At 41.2% G+C, this 12,899-nt stretch overlaps 1 long non-coding RNA gene across 1 annotated transcript; it reads left to right on the top strand.

Moving 5' to 3' along the window:
* The first annotated feature begins 261 nt into the window (after positions 1-261).
* LOC139827056 (uncharacterized) lies at positions 262-4,226 on the top strand. Its single transcript, XR_011737241.1, has 3 exons — positions 262-478; positions 2,118-2,183; positions 3,379-4,226. It is a non-coding gene; the product is annotated as an uncharacterized lncRNA (long non-coding RNA).
* Positions 4,227-12,899: the final 8,673 nt, after the last annotated feature.

Genomic DNA, 12,899 nt, shown 5'->3' with positions numbered 1-12,899 from the left:
CTGTAACACTGTAGTGGAGCAATACCAGCTACTTCCAAGCTCTTCTTCAGCGTCACTACATTGCCCAGCAAGAGATGCAACTATATGCACATGTCAACTCAGGACCCCTCAGTAGTTTTCTGGGTCTCAGTTTTGCTGCAGCTGATAGCATGCTGGTTTATTACAAACTGGCTCCAAAGCCTTGGCTACCACCTGTGGTTCCCTACTCCTGTCCCATTCAGGACCATAAATTCAGATTGTTGTTTACTGTTCTACCAAGCTATTTATGGAATCTCGTGATGCGGAAATTCAGCTCTAAGTATTGCATGCTCAAACAATTGAACCTATCCCACCTCTTCCCACACCAATCCTGCTCATAATTTTCAATACTCTTAGTGGAGGAGCTGCCCACATCTGAGAGCCATGGAGCCAGTCTGCATGGGGAGACCAACTGACTGAGGCAGCCTTCTTCTCCATTTGGACATGCCTCTCCACAGAAGTAAGCTGAATTTTAAAATCAGTTACCTGACGTGCTCCCACCACCTCCAGCAGAGCCCGTGGTTTCTACTGAAGCCCTACTTCTCATCTAGCTCTGCTTCTTGCTTTGGTTGGCACTGAAAAAAGTGGCAGCATCTTCAGAGAAAAAAAGTAAGGTTTTCTTTATTTTTTCTCTCTCTGCCCCTTCCTTCCTTCCTTCCTTCCTTCCTTCCTTCCTTCCTTCCTTCCTTCCTTCCTTCCTTCCTTCCTTCCTTCCTTCCTTCCTTCCTTCCTTCCTGCCTTCCTACCTTCCTGCCTGCCTGCCTTCCTGCCTTCCTGCCTGCCTTCCTGCCTTCCTGCCTTCCTGCCTCCCTGCCTTCTCTTTGTCTCTTCCTCTCCTCTCCTCTCCTCTCCTCTCCTCTCCTCTCCTCTCCTCTCCTCTCCTCTCCTCTCCTCTCCTCTCCTCTCCTCTCCTCTCCTCTCCTCTCCTCTCCTCTCCTCTCCTCTCCTCTCCTCTCCTCTCCTCTCTCCCTCTTGATTTATCTCTTTCTCTCTTCTTGCTGTCTTTTTGAAGTCACACATACAGTGATATAAATATTCTTGCAATAAGCAGCCAATCCTTTTAGTACAAGAGACTAGCCTCACTCCTGCTATGGCTCCTGCACAAACATCTGCACCAGTGGGGCAGCCCCACAGACTTCGGTAAGAACCCGAAACATGCAGGTGATATTGTACAAAAGTTACTGTTTCTACATCCAGAATGTTTCCTATTTCATTACGTGTTGTGATAGCTATGAATGAAAGCATTAAAGCCCCAATTCTGCAGCACTTTCTTGGGCAGAAGCTGTGGCAGGTGGTGCCTGGGCTGGGCACAGGGCAGACCCACAGAGACAACCCTTCACATTTTAAATTCTTTTTTTGCTAGGTACAGTCCCAGCAAGCTTACATCTATAGCAAGTCCATGGAGTATATGCGCTTCCCTTTATAACTAAGCAACGGTGTAACACTAATTCCCAGTGGTAACTGAAGTGATACAGTATCACATACTGTCAGGAGTCATGTATCTCACATATGCAAATATATATTGCTTTTTATATTATACCTTTGATGTTAAGTCAGATGAATTTGAAAGCTAAGGATACGATTCATCTCAGTACCTTTAGCTGTCTGAAAAGAAGGTGCCTACTCTGAGCTCTTCACCCGGTCTTCCTGAAAGTTAATGCAGAGAGATGGGAACTTCTGCTCCTCCTGGTTCCTCCTGAGATGGGCGTCCCTGCAAGCTGCAGGCAACTGGCATCAGTGGGGTGTGTGCCATTTGGGTGGCTGGTGCGAGCTGGAAGAAATTCTGCCTTGAACAGTATGTTTACTCACATGGGAAGCCTGAATATTACTTGTTCTGAGTATCCAGAAGGTGTTTATTAAAAAGTAACTTGGTGCACAAACATAAAGATTTTCTGCTCCGGACCTGTGTTTGGAAAGTATGCAAGGTAGTCTCTCTTTTACGCAGTATACAGTAAATCTGGTCATGAAATAATATGTTGGCATAAGAGAATGGGAAGTATTCTCTCTATTTCATTTAGTAAGACTATTCTAGATACAAAACTATATAATTCTAATGTATATTCCTAAAAACAATTTCAGAAGGACCTTGTCTTTTTCAGGGCTGGAAAAATCATCTGCAGGAAAAACATTTTTTTAACGTGAAATTGTTATTAGCTTCTTCAAATGTAAGTAGCAGTTCTAACATAGTCTGTTTTTCTACTGATTAATTTATGTCTGGTTTTTTTTAGTATGAAGTCATATTTATTTCAAATTCACCAGCATAAAGAGTTGTTACAAGCTCCAGAGATCAAGATTGTAGTGTTATAAATATGTAGCTAGACACGGTCCTTTCCTGAGCACTTACTGTCAAAATAGACAAGACAGGAATGGAGAAGATGATGAAGAAGAGCTGAAGTGACTTACTAAAAGTCATGTAATTGTCCCCTCTCACAAGTTCCAGTGCAGGGGAAAAGCTGCTGACTGGGACTGCACATGGATTAGCTTACCCTACAGTTAGCTTGGCCTTTCCAGTTCAAGAAAAATGTTCCCCAGGGAGAAAAACAAATGGTTTATATTCAAACATGGAATATCCTGAGCAATAATTTTATGATTTTTAGCATCGTTAGCATGACAAAAGATTTTGTGATGAATAGTTGTGGTTGCCACATCCTTGTTAACAATCTGTACTAGCACCCAAGTAAAATACTAGATGAAGGCTGCTAACTATGATCTTTTTTTAAAGAAAGTGTACAAATATGACATAATTTGAGACTCTTGTTTGACAGCCCAGTTATATTCTGGCCCTGTGCCAAATTCCCAACTCAGCCTCTAGTGTTCCTTTGTTGAGAACATTTGTGAAGATTCCTCATGCTAATCCACTGAAAAGATAGTTGGTGCTCTGAGCCCTGACACCACTTGAGGTTTGGTCAGAAAATAAGTCTGACTTCAGAGTTCCGAGTATTGACACTAAAAGATTGTGACACCTCTTCTGTTGGCTCACATTTGTTTAAGAAAAATGTAAATGGATTAATTTTGTAGCAGCAGGCTTTATGCCAATTCAAGGGCCTAGCTTCATGCCAGACCATGTATTATCCATCCTTCAGTGGTCAACATAAAATCAGGAAGAGCTAGGAACTGGTTCTGGCGGGGTCAGCAGACCCATACTGGCATGGACCAGAGTGTGTAGTCACCCAGCAGTGTGCAGATCTGGCATGAGCCATGGTGGCATTGCAGCCCAAGGGTAGACAGGGTAGTTTGGTTGGGTTTGTGGGGTTTTTTTTTATGGCTAGTCACATGGCAAACTGACAAAAACCTTCTTAGTCCAGGAAGCCCTAATAATTATGTCTCTGTGCTTGGCTAACAAAGCTGTGTTGTTTTCAGGGAGGATGAGCTGTGGGAGAGGCCTCACATCTGCCTGCAAGACACTGAATGGACCTACCCTGGGAGCACAGCCTGTGCGTTGCTTTGCTGCATGACCAAGCACTACGATTGGACTAGATGGCCTTTAAAAGTCCCTTCCAACCCAAACTATTCTATAATTCTATGAAGTTTGGCCTTTGTGGTTCTTACCCATCATCATGGGTGAAGGGCATGAGTCAGTCATCGTTCATTGCTTTTGGGAGATTAGAGGTGGCTTTGGCCTCTCCGCTGGTGCAGATGGGGGTTCTACTGTCCTATCAACCATTAAAACAGTAACTGCAGCCGCCATTTCTGGTTGTTGAACCACTAATGCAATAAAAGAGTACAGTGCAGGGCACTCGGTTGCCAAAGTCATCCATTTCTGAGCTGAAACTGAAACACCAATTGCTAGGTATTAATGACTGTTGGCTTAATGCTTCATGAGTGAATTCACATTTCTGTAAGTAGTTTGATATACCACGCCCTTGCAATTCCCATAGGTGTTCATAAGCAGGATTTGGGGAGAAAAGTTTCATTGTTACTATTGGCATTATCATTATTAGTTGCTAATTGCCTGTAGAGGAGTTGTGTTTAACGCAGCCCAGGTTGCGATGTGTTAGATCGGGACCTGCCCTGGAAGGTTCCCAGCATGGCAGCTAGCTGCTGTGGAGCAGGGAAGATGGATTTCCAATGCAGCCTGGGGCAGATCACTTCAGCTCTTATCCCAGGTGGGATAAGAGCTGACACCCAGAAGCAGCCTGTTTGCTTTGTGTGTCTCCAGATGATTGCCCTGCTGCAGATGTCCAGCCTCAACTTTTTCTTCCTCTATCTGTTGGCACTATAAATAAAGAAATGGATAACATCAACAAAATTTTCATTATTTATCAGAAAATAAATATCTTATTTCAAGTCTATTGTGAAGTCACTTCTGCGTCATGGCCTCATGGTAGTTTCAGTAGATCTACCTGATGCTATAGATAAAAATTATGCTGGAGGAAAGGGAATAATCCAGTGCTAAAACATATGTTTCCAAGCTCACCGTTGAGCATTTTCATAAGTTTAATCATATCTAATGCATTAAAGAATTTATCATTTGTAACATACAGTTAAAATCCCTGTAGTATAACATAGCAGTAACTTGTACAAATTCATATGGAAAAGTGCAAGCAATAGTTTTTTATGTTTATAGTATTATCAAATATTTTACATTTGATGGCAGTTTGGGGAAAAGAAAAGCTATTGAATTAGTTTAGAATAATTCCTCATTTGTATTCTCTAAACTGGGCAAACAGTCTTTGACTTCTTTATAACAGACATTTTATGTGCATGGCGGCTTCACTCACCCACAGCAAGGAAAATAACTAACAATTGTGTTTTAAGGGCTGTGTCACATGCATGTGCGTTGTGTGTGTGAATACTGTACTGTTACAGTTCCCTGAAGAGAAATACAGCGGTTGTAGATCCTACTTTCTGAACTCATCTCCTGGGATGAAAATAGAAGCTCACTAGTTATCTCTGCTGCTACTTATCACGTTACTTTCTTTGGGTTTTTTTGATGAAAAGAGGTGCCCAGTTGTAATTTTCATACAAACATTCCCTCCCTGAAATCCTTGTAGAAAAATAAGTAGATATATTCGTTAAAACCAAAATATTTTACAATACATTGTGATGTCTCTTGCTTGTCAGATGTAGCCAGCACTGGCCCTCATTTGCCAACAGAATTACTTCTTAAGTTCTAATACTTATTTTAGACTGGGAACTTTTCCAGAGGGGATATGCCCTGATTATTGTATGGCAGTAGTGGAAGTATTGAAACACTACTTCTACACCAAACCAAAACTGCCAGAGAAGTTAAATTCACTTCACACATAAAGGAACACAAATATCACAGATATTCACCTCCTTACTTCGTTTCTATTACAGAGATATTGCTGCTTTGCTTATAGCTTGCATTTTAAGAACATTTTTCCATTTAGCTTAGCAAAGAAGTTGTCTGCAGTGATTTCCTCTTCACATTTTATAAAAGGAACATCTTTCATTCATTGATACTTCTGAATCATATATTCAGCATTTAATTATTTTAGGTCTGCATTCTGAAATGAAATTCTGATCTTGCATGCAATGTCCAGTGAGTATCATAACCCAGGTCAAAAGTCCCTGCTGGACATTCACGGCATGGTTATGCATGGGATGCCAGCACCGACCTACATGGTTGTGAGTCTCTCCTGGGCCAGGTAGCCTGCAGCACTGCCTCTGTCATCAGTCCCACCAGCTCCCTCCTTGGATCCATGTATCGGTATAGATAGTATAGGTCTATAGACATATATATCTGTGTATCATGATCCTCTACCTGTATGTGAGATGCTCCAGTACTGCTGTGGTGAACATCTCTGGACCAGTGATCACCATTGAATACACTCTATTAGTTTAGCTTGGGTTGTTCCAGAATCCAAACCCTGTGGAAGCCCTCGTTCTGAATTAAACTTCTTACACTGAATTTTATTTTAAGCAGCATGAGAAATTTAGCCTATAAATCTCTGCTTGATTTCCCTACTGCATTTTAGTGTTCTTTGGGATTTAAGTCAGTAAATTTTTATTGTTTATGACACCCCTTCTACCTCCTCACCCTTCTTTTGGGATTCCCTTCTAGGTTACTCTCTTCATCTAACTGGGGAATCCCCCTCTCTCTCTAACCTTTGAAGTACAATTTCTTCAGCTCCATTTGGTCCATCAGTGGAAAAGGGCATTCTTGCCCATAAAACCTCTGTCTTTTAGTCTGTTCTCAATGTCCCAGCTCTTGGCAAGCACTTGGATAGCCTGGATACTTATCTGGGCCTTTTTATTTGTTTTGTATTCCCTTGTTGATATAGTTCTGTGCTCTACACTTGCCTCCATCCAGCTCCCTGAGAAAAAAAAGGTCCTTCCTGGTAGTGCACATTCTTTAGCATTCTCTCTCTCTTCTTGATTTGAAGTAATAAATGACTTCTCTTTCTCCTCTTTACTCCTTTGCATGACAGGATTCTTACAAGCCTTTAGCTATTTTGCAGCTCTCAGAGGGAAAGGATTGTACACAGATTTCTTCAGTCCCATCAGAGCACATTGATATATTGGGGATTGTACTGTTCCCCCACAGTGCCAAAACAAACTTTTGCACCTGGTAACCCTGCCTGGGCTGCAACTGCTTCTTTCCAACTGTGACACATCACAGAGCATCACCTCCAAGGCCAAGGATGTGGCAACTATGACTATTCATCATGAAATCTCTCACCATGGGAGGTAACGATGGCTCACCGGCACGCTGCCTGTCATACAGTCTGGCTCTGTCTCTCCTGGACCTTGCCTGTGCTTGCAGTCGTGTGTCACTTTCACACATGAAGTTGCATCCTGGCAGTGAGAAGGAAAGAGGCTGAAAAAGTGCTTGGATTAGATAAAAGTCTGGCATTGCTGTTAGTAGCTACACACACTTACAGGAGCACAATTCTCTGCAAATCATGCCCCAGTTGGCCACTCTTATTCCCTCCCTCTGGCAAAAGGAGACTGGTAAAAAAAAAGGACACTGAATCCACTGTAGGTGGCTCTTTTACGCAAACATTTTGCTGCTTGCACCTTCCTCTGTCTAAAAGAACTGTGACAGAAGGATTTGGTCTGAATAACTGAAGCCTTGGTCAATACACAGCACACGCTTTCCTGGAAATACATTTTATGCACCACAGCTTCAAACTCTAAAAGTCCTCCTAGTCAGCTAGAAATAGACTGTTTGTGTTTAAAAGGTAGATAAAAGGTTTTCCTTTTCTGAAACATGCTTCTAATTATGAACAAACTGGATGACACTTTTCCTTGAAAGATGTATTTTGCTGGATGTTTTTGTTTGAAAGTAGAAAAATGTTCAAGAACCTGATCAAAATTCAGACACCAGTTATGGAAAGCATTCTCTAGTTTGAAGAATTCAAACAGGATTTCTAAACTGATGACTGTGAAATGCAAAAAAACCCAACAGCTTGAAAACCCCCCAGAAGACAAAACCTCCAACTGGAGAGAAACAACCAACCTTGCAAATAATTGTTTCCTTTTGGCTCGTTTAAAAATACAGCTCAACATTTTTTCACATGTGGCTAACAAGCTCTTAGTTTAAAATTTCAACATAATCTACTTCTGGCCTTCAGTGACACAAACATGCTCCCCTACTTGTTTGGAGCAGCAGATATTAACCTCTGTCTAAAATCATTGGCCAAGCACGTTGGCACTCAGAGCTCAAGGGTGTGATGCCACCGACCTCAGTGCCCTTGCTCCTGAGATGAAGTCAGCCAGACCCCAGCATGGCTGCACTGCTGTTCATCTGTTCACGTGGCAACCTGCCCACTGTCAAGGGCTTATGCCAGGCTTCATGTCTCCTCAGTGCCAATCCAGGCAGGGCTTTGGTGAGTATCCCCTGAGGTGGACATAGATAGCTCAGGCACTACTGTATTCGGGCAACTGAGATATGGGGCTGTTCAAGCATACAATCATCAGTAGGATGTCTGGTATCCCACAACAGATGGGAGTCTTGGGAGTTACGGAAGCTTTCATTCACTCCCCTGGGTTTCTTTCCTGCAGCATTACCTGGTAAGTGGCTACTGAGCCTCAAAGGGAGCCAGGGGCAGTGCCTGGGAGGGTGCCAGTCCTGGCTCTGCAGGTGGTGGCTGGTGGAGCCAGGACCACATCCCACCAGCACACCAAAGCCCATGGCTGCTGCAGTGTGCCGCTGCAAGCTGGTGTGTCACGCTGTTTTCTTAGGTATCTGCCAGTGAGAAATACAGAAAGATTTTGCTAGACCAATCCTTTGAAAGCAGCAGGAAGCTTTGAGATGGCATAGGGAGAGCAAGTGCTGTTGCTGGGTATAAAACTAATTTTATAAAAGGAAAAGGAGTTGTTGAAATCTTGCACAGTGTGAAACACCTGAAAAAGGCCATAAGGTCTTGACCACCATTTTGCAACCTGCAGCTCCTCAGGCCACATCTGCAGAAAGATAAAAAATACTAGTAAATACCTCTCTGTGCCCCTCTTCTAATTGAAAATAAGTTCCTTTACAACTAGGTATCCTTCAGCAAAATACACAAGATGCATACATAAGAGTGCTGTACTGGATAGAGCACAAGAGGTATCTATACATTTTTTCAGACATACAGTAACTTTGAAGACAGTCCAACTTTTCCAGACTTATCCATCTTACTTTGATGGACAATCAATGTTCAGAATGTCTCCTGAAGTGTTTTTATCCTGTGTAGTCAATACTCACCAAATAGTTATGGGATTGAAAACATTATATCTGGTTTCGATCAGCTCAGGAGCAGGATAATGGCCAACTTGTCAGATAATTAATTTGCAATGAATAATTTAGTCATAATTATAATCAGCTAAAGTTTTAATCCTTTATATCTTTCACTAATCAACCTTGCTTAGCATATGGGGAATCAAGATAAATTCGCTGTTTTAATTAGAAAATCAAAAGCTTTTATATGCTTGTTGGTTGATGACAGGCCTCATAAAAGCATGTCACCAAACTGCTGATGTTTCAGAAATTCTGTCTCATACAATGCAACTCCTTGATTACACGAGCTGTTTTTAATCATGAGATTAAACTCTGCAAGGGTGCCTGATGCCAGCACAGCAGCACTTCTGATTGTGCTCTTTGACCCCATCCATCTTTTAGACATCAGGGTTCATTGCTCTGTGGCACCCAGGATGTGCTCTGAAGTGACAAGGCCAAGGTCGCATGGCACTTTGTGGTAGGCTCTCATTTTTCAGGTGCCCTTAGCGGGCTTAGTTCCTTTTCAAACAGATGTTCCAGAGAATACAATTCACTTCTGGTAAAATAGGCAAAAGAAAAAAGGTTTTATGGTATTTTACCACCAGATATACCAGCAGGATCCACTTCTGGTAAAATATGCAAAAGAAAAAAGGTTTTATGGTATTTTACCACCAGATACACCAGCTTTTAGAGAAGTATCTTCCCCTAGACAGTGTGCTACTGGATTTTCCTGTGTTTTCTGAATAGCTAGGCTAAGGTGGGGTGATTGTTAAAAATATTAGCACAGGATGGAAAAAAAAAAAGGAGTCTTGGCTCTCAGGTGGTGAGAAAGCAAGACAGGGAGTTGTGTGCTTACTCCAGAAAACCTAATAAAATAAATATGAAAACAAAATATGTTTCATATTGAGGTGGACAGTTTTAAACTGTTTACTTGTATTGAAGAAACCACCCTGGAAAGATATGTCATAGTGGTCATAAAGGATCAGTCAGAGAGTCTTGAAGACTAGGAGTTTGAGAAGGATTGACCAGCACCCAGACCCATGACCACAGAAGGAAACGCACCTCTTCCCTCCCCCTGCTTGCCATCTTATCTGCTTGCACCACCTCCAGTTGCAACTGCACTGCTAAATAAGATGGGCCAAGGAGCTTCTCCCTGCTTCTGAGGCTGACCAGCACCCCAGAGCTCACCTTTACCAACATGACTTTTCTTACCCTCCAAGGCCACAGAGCAGGCACACTCAGCGTGTGTGCTGGGGACATGCTTCCCCCAGACCATGCCCAGGCATTTCTCAGAGAGTACCAGGTGTCGTGGCTCAGGGACCACACCAATAACTGAGTGACGTGGTTGGCTGACCCACAGCTCAAGCCCTTACCTGCCTTGTTTGATTTACCAGTAGACATACAGCCTTAATATTAATATCTGCTATGGTGTTGTAGTCTCCTACCAACAGACAAGTTAATGAGGATGTAGGAAAAGTGGGGAGAGGACCATTGAGAACCCCACTCAACCCTAGAGAGAATAGCCCAAACAGTGGGGAGGCAAGGAAGAAAAAACATTTTCCAGAGAAATTATCTTTCTCATTGGAAATGCACTTGTACAAGTAAAAGTTCCTCTTCCTTTTTTCCCCATTTCTCTTCCTCTTTTCCTATTCTAAATTAAGCAGAGTATGACAAAGGTTACACCACGGCCACACTTCTCTCCCTCCCCAGACTGCCCAGCAATGTTTGTTCCTTTTTCAGACTTACAATGGAGACAATATTAAATCAAAACAACCCATCTGTTGTCCCAGACCCATGGAGACAGACCTCTGGGTTCTTCAAAACTCAAAACCTTTATCCAAATCAGAAATACTTATTTAGGAAATGGAAACAAAAGTGAGAATTTTTTACTGCTTTAGGTCTACCACTGAAAGAGGTGATATTATCTAGGAGCAGCTCCCTTCAGGCACGTTCTGTTTTTTTTGATGGCCCAACCTTCTTCATTTCCAGTTGTCTTTATAAGTGGTTCTTCCCAGTAGTATAATTTTTAATAGATTAAAAAACAACAAGAAAGAATATGACAGGATTTTCCATTTTTCTCTCCAGCTGTGGATCATAATTAGATACCCATGTGAAGTGTTCATAAATATGAGTGATCATTATCCTGATAATGACCCTGATAATGGCACCGATGTATGATAAATGCTATTCTAGCTTTTCATTTCTTGAAAACCTGACAAGTTGTCCATCCTTCTCGAAAACAAAACAAAACAAAAAACCAAACCAAACCAAACCAAAACAAAAAAAGAGTACAAAGGACTTTAGATGTCGAACTCCAGAGTAGCAACTGAACATTTCCACGGTATTTTTGCTTCATAGTGATGACATCTGTTGCTTTCCCCATCCCCAGGAACCACAAGCAAGATGAGGTCACTGTCAGCTCTCAGACAGGAGACCTAAATTACTAGAGCAGAGGTGTTAAGGGTACAATGTTGGTGACTGACTCAGTATGTGACACATTTCCTTCTGAGACACCGTTGAATCAGTGCCCTGTTAGGATGCCAAGAGGTGTTGTTAGGGGCTGTCTCTGTCTCCTGAAACCAACAAGAAAGTCACTTGTTGACAGTGAGGTTCTTCAGCATTTACTGACTGACCTGGAGAGAAATTTCCCCAGAGGGAAACGGCAATGTTTTTCTCCGACAGGAGCATCTCACTCAGAATGGGCCGTGGTTATTCTCTGCACTGTGCTTAGGTTCTGGTAGGTCTCTGATCTTGGTAGCTCACAGCAGGTCCCATAGTCATCGCCCATTGTGTAGTAACTTGCAGCTACGCAGGAGGTACCTTTCACCAGGTACTTCTTAGTTTTTCCAGCATTGAAGCTCTGACGGTTATATTATACCATAGGTTTTTAGTCGCTTGAGTGAAACATTTCATAATGGGAAGGACAGTGTAATTCATTTGTGTGGACAGTAAGGGGTTATAACCTTGACTTCCATAGACAAGAAGAATCTCCCCAAGTCCAAGAAAATAAAATTCCACAGCATGCTGCTTTGAGGATATAAACACTAACACAAATCTTTTTTACTGATCGTGAAACAAAATTAACCGATGATGCACAAAAATATGTATGTTAAAGTAATATTTAAAGCCCATGATATTAAGCAATGAAGAATCAATGTTTTAGCAAAAATCTGTCATAGTAGTAAAAGCTCCTACAAAGAAGCAATATTTTTGTTAGGCCATCTGCAAAAACTAAAGGAACTTTAGAGCACACAGTATCTCCATCAGTTCCGACAAAGAAATGTCAAAAACCCCAGGCTAGAAACATTAACTTTTTATATAATGTTGTTAGACTGAGCTAAGAATTGTTTGTCTGACAGCATGTTCATTTAATTTAACTGTATCAGCTGATTTAATAAAAAAGTATTATGCCTACCTACAGACTTTATAGTAAGAAGGGAAATGTAAACCATTACACCACATTGTTTATTTTAAGGACAGCAATATTAGATCACATTACTTATGCTAAAAAACTTATTTTCCTTGACATTCTTTAACTATGTACCATTTTGATGATAAAATTAATTTCAGAAAACAAGATAAACTGTATTCTATTTAAAATCAAAATGAGCACAAGTAACCCATCTACAGAATTAAGCAATGATTTGATGATACTTGGCCAATGCTTTGTTTTGTAGGTGGATAGGTAACGATAACAAAATAAACTGTGAACTCTGTACTTTAAATTAACAACTTAATAAATAGTTAAAAAAAAAAAAAGGCAGATTAGGCCATACAGCTTGTGTGAGAGATTTTTAGCATTTTAGAGGTATATTACTTCATGTTATTATGTGTCAGAACTCAGCAGATTGGGGCCCAGGAATTATCCCAGAAAAAGCAGACGTTATAACAATTAGTTTTAGTTATTCAGTGAAGGATGTTCTGTTGGAGTCACTGGGCTAGTGATCAGCATCAAAAATAAATATTTGACATGAAGAAATCTTATGTCAAACTTATTTTGTCTTATAGTTTGTTGAAATTGAAATGCTCCCAGAAAATATATTTTTTAAATGACACTATTTTCTGACAGAACACAGTTCAGCCAAAATGCTTCTAACCAGCTTTTGATATACTATCAAAAAAAAAAAGGACAGGAATCAGTAATTTCAACATGAACAACAGCTTACCTTTTTATTCAGTAATCTAAAACCACAGATTAACTGTTACCAAATATTGT

The sequence above is a fragment of the Patagioenas fasciata genome, chromosome 1, assembly GCF_037038585.1.
Source record: "Patagioenas fasciata isolate bPatFas1 chromosome 1, bPatFas1.hap1, whole genome shotgun sequence".
In the NCBI taxonomy this organism is placed as follows: domain Eukaryota; kingdom Metazoa; phylum Chordata; class Aves; order Columbiformes; family Columbidae; genus Patagioenas; species Patagioenas fasciata.
This window is presented reverse-complemented; position numbering and strand designations above follow the sequence as displayed.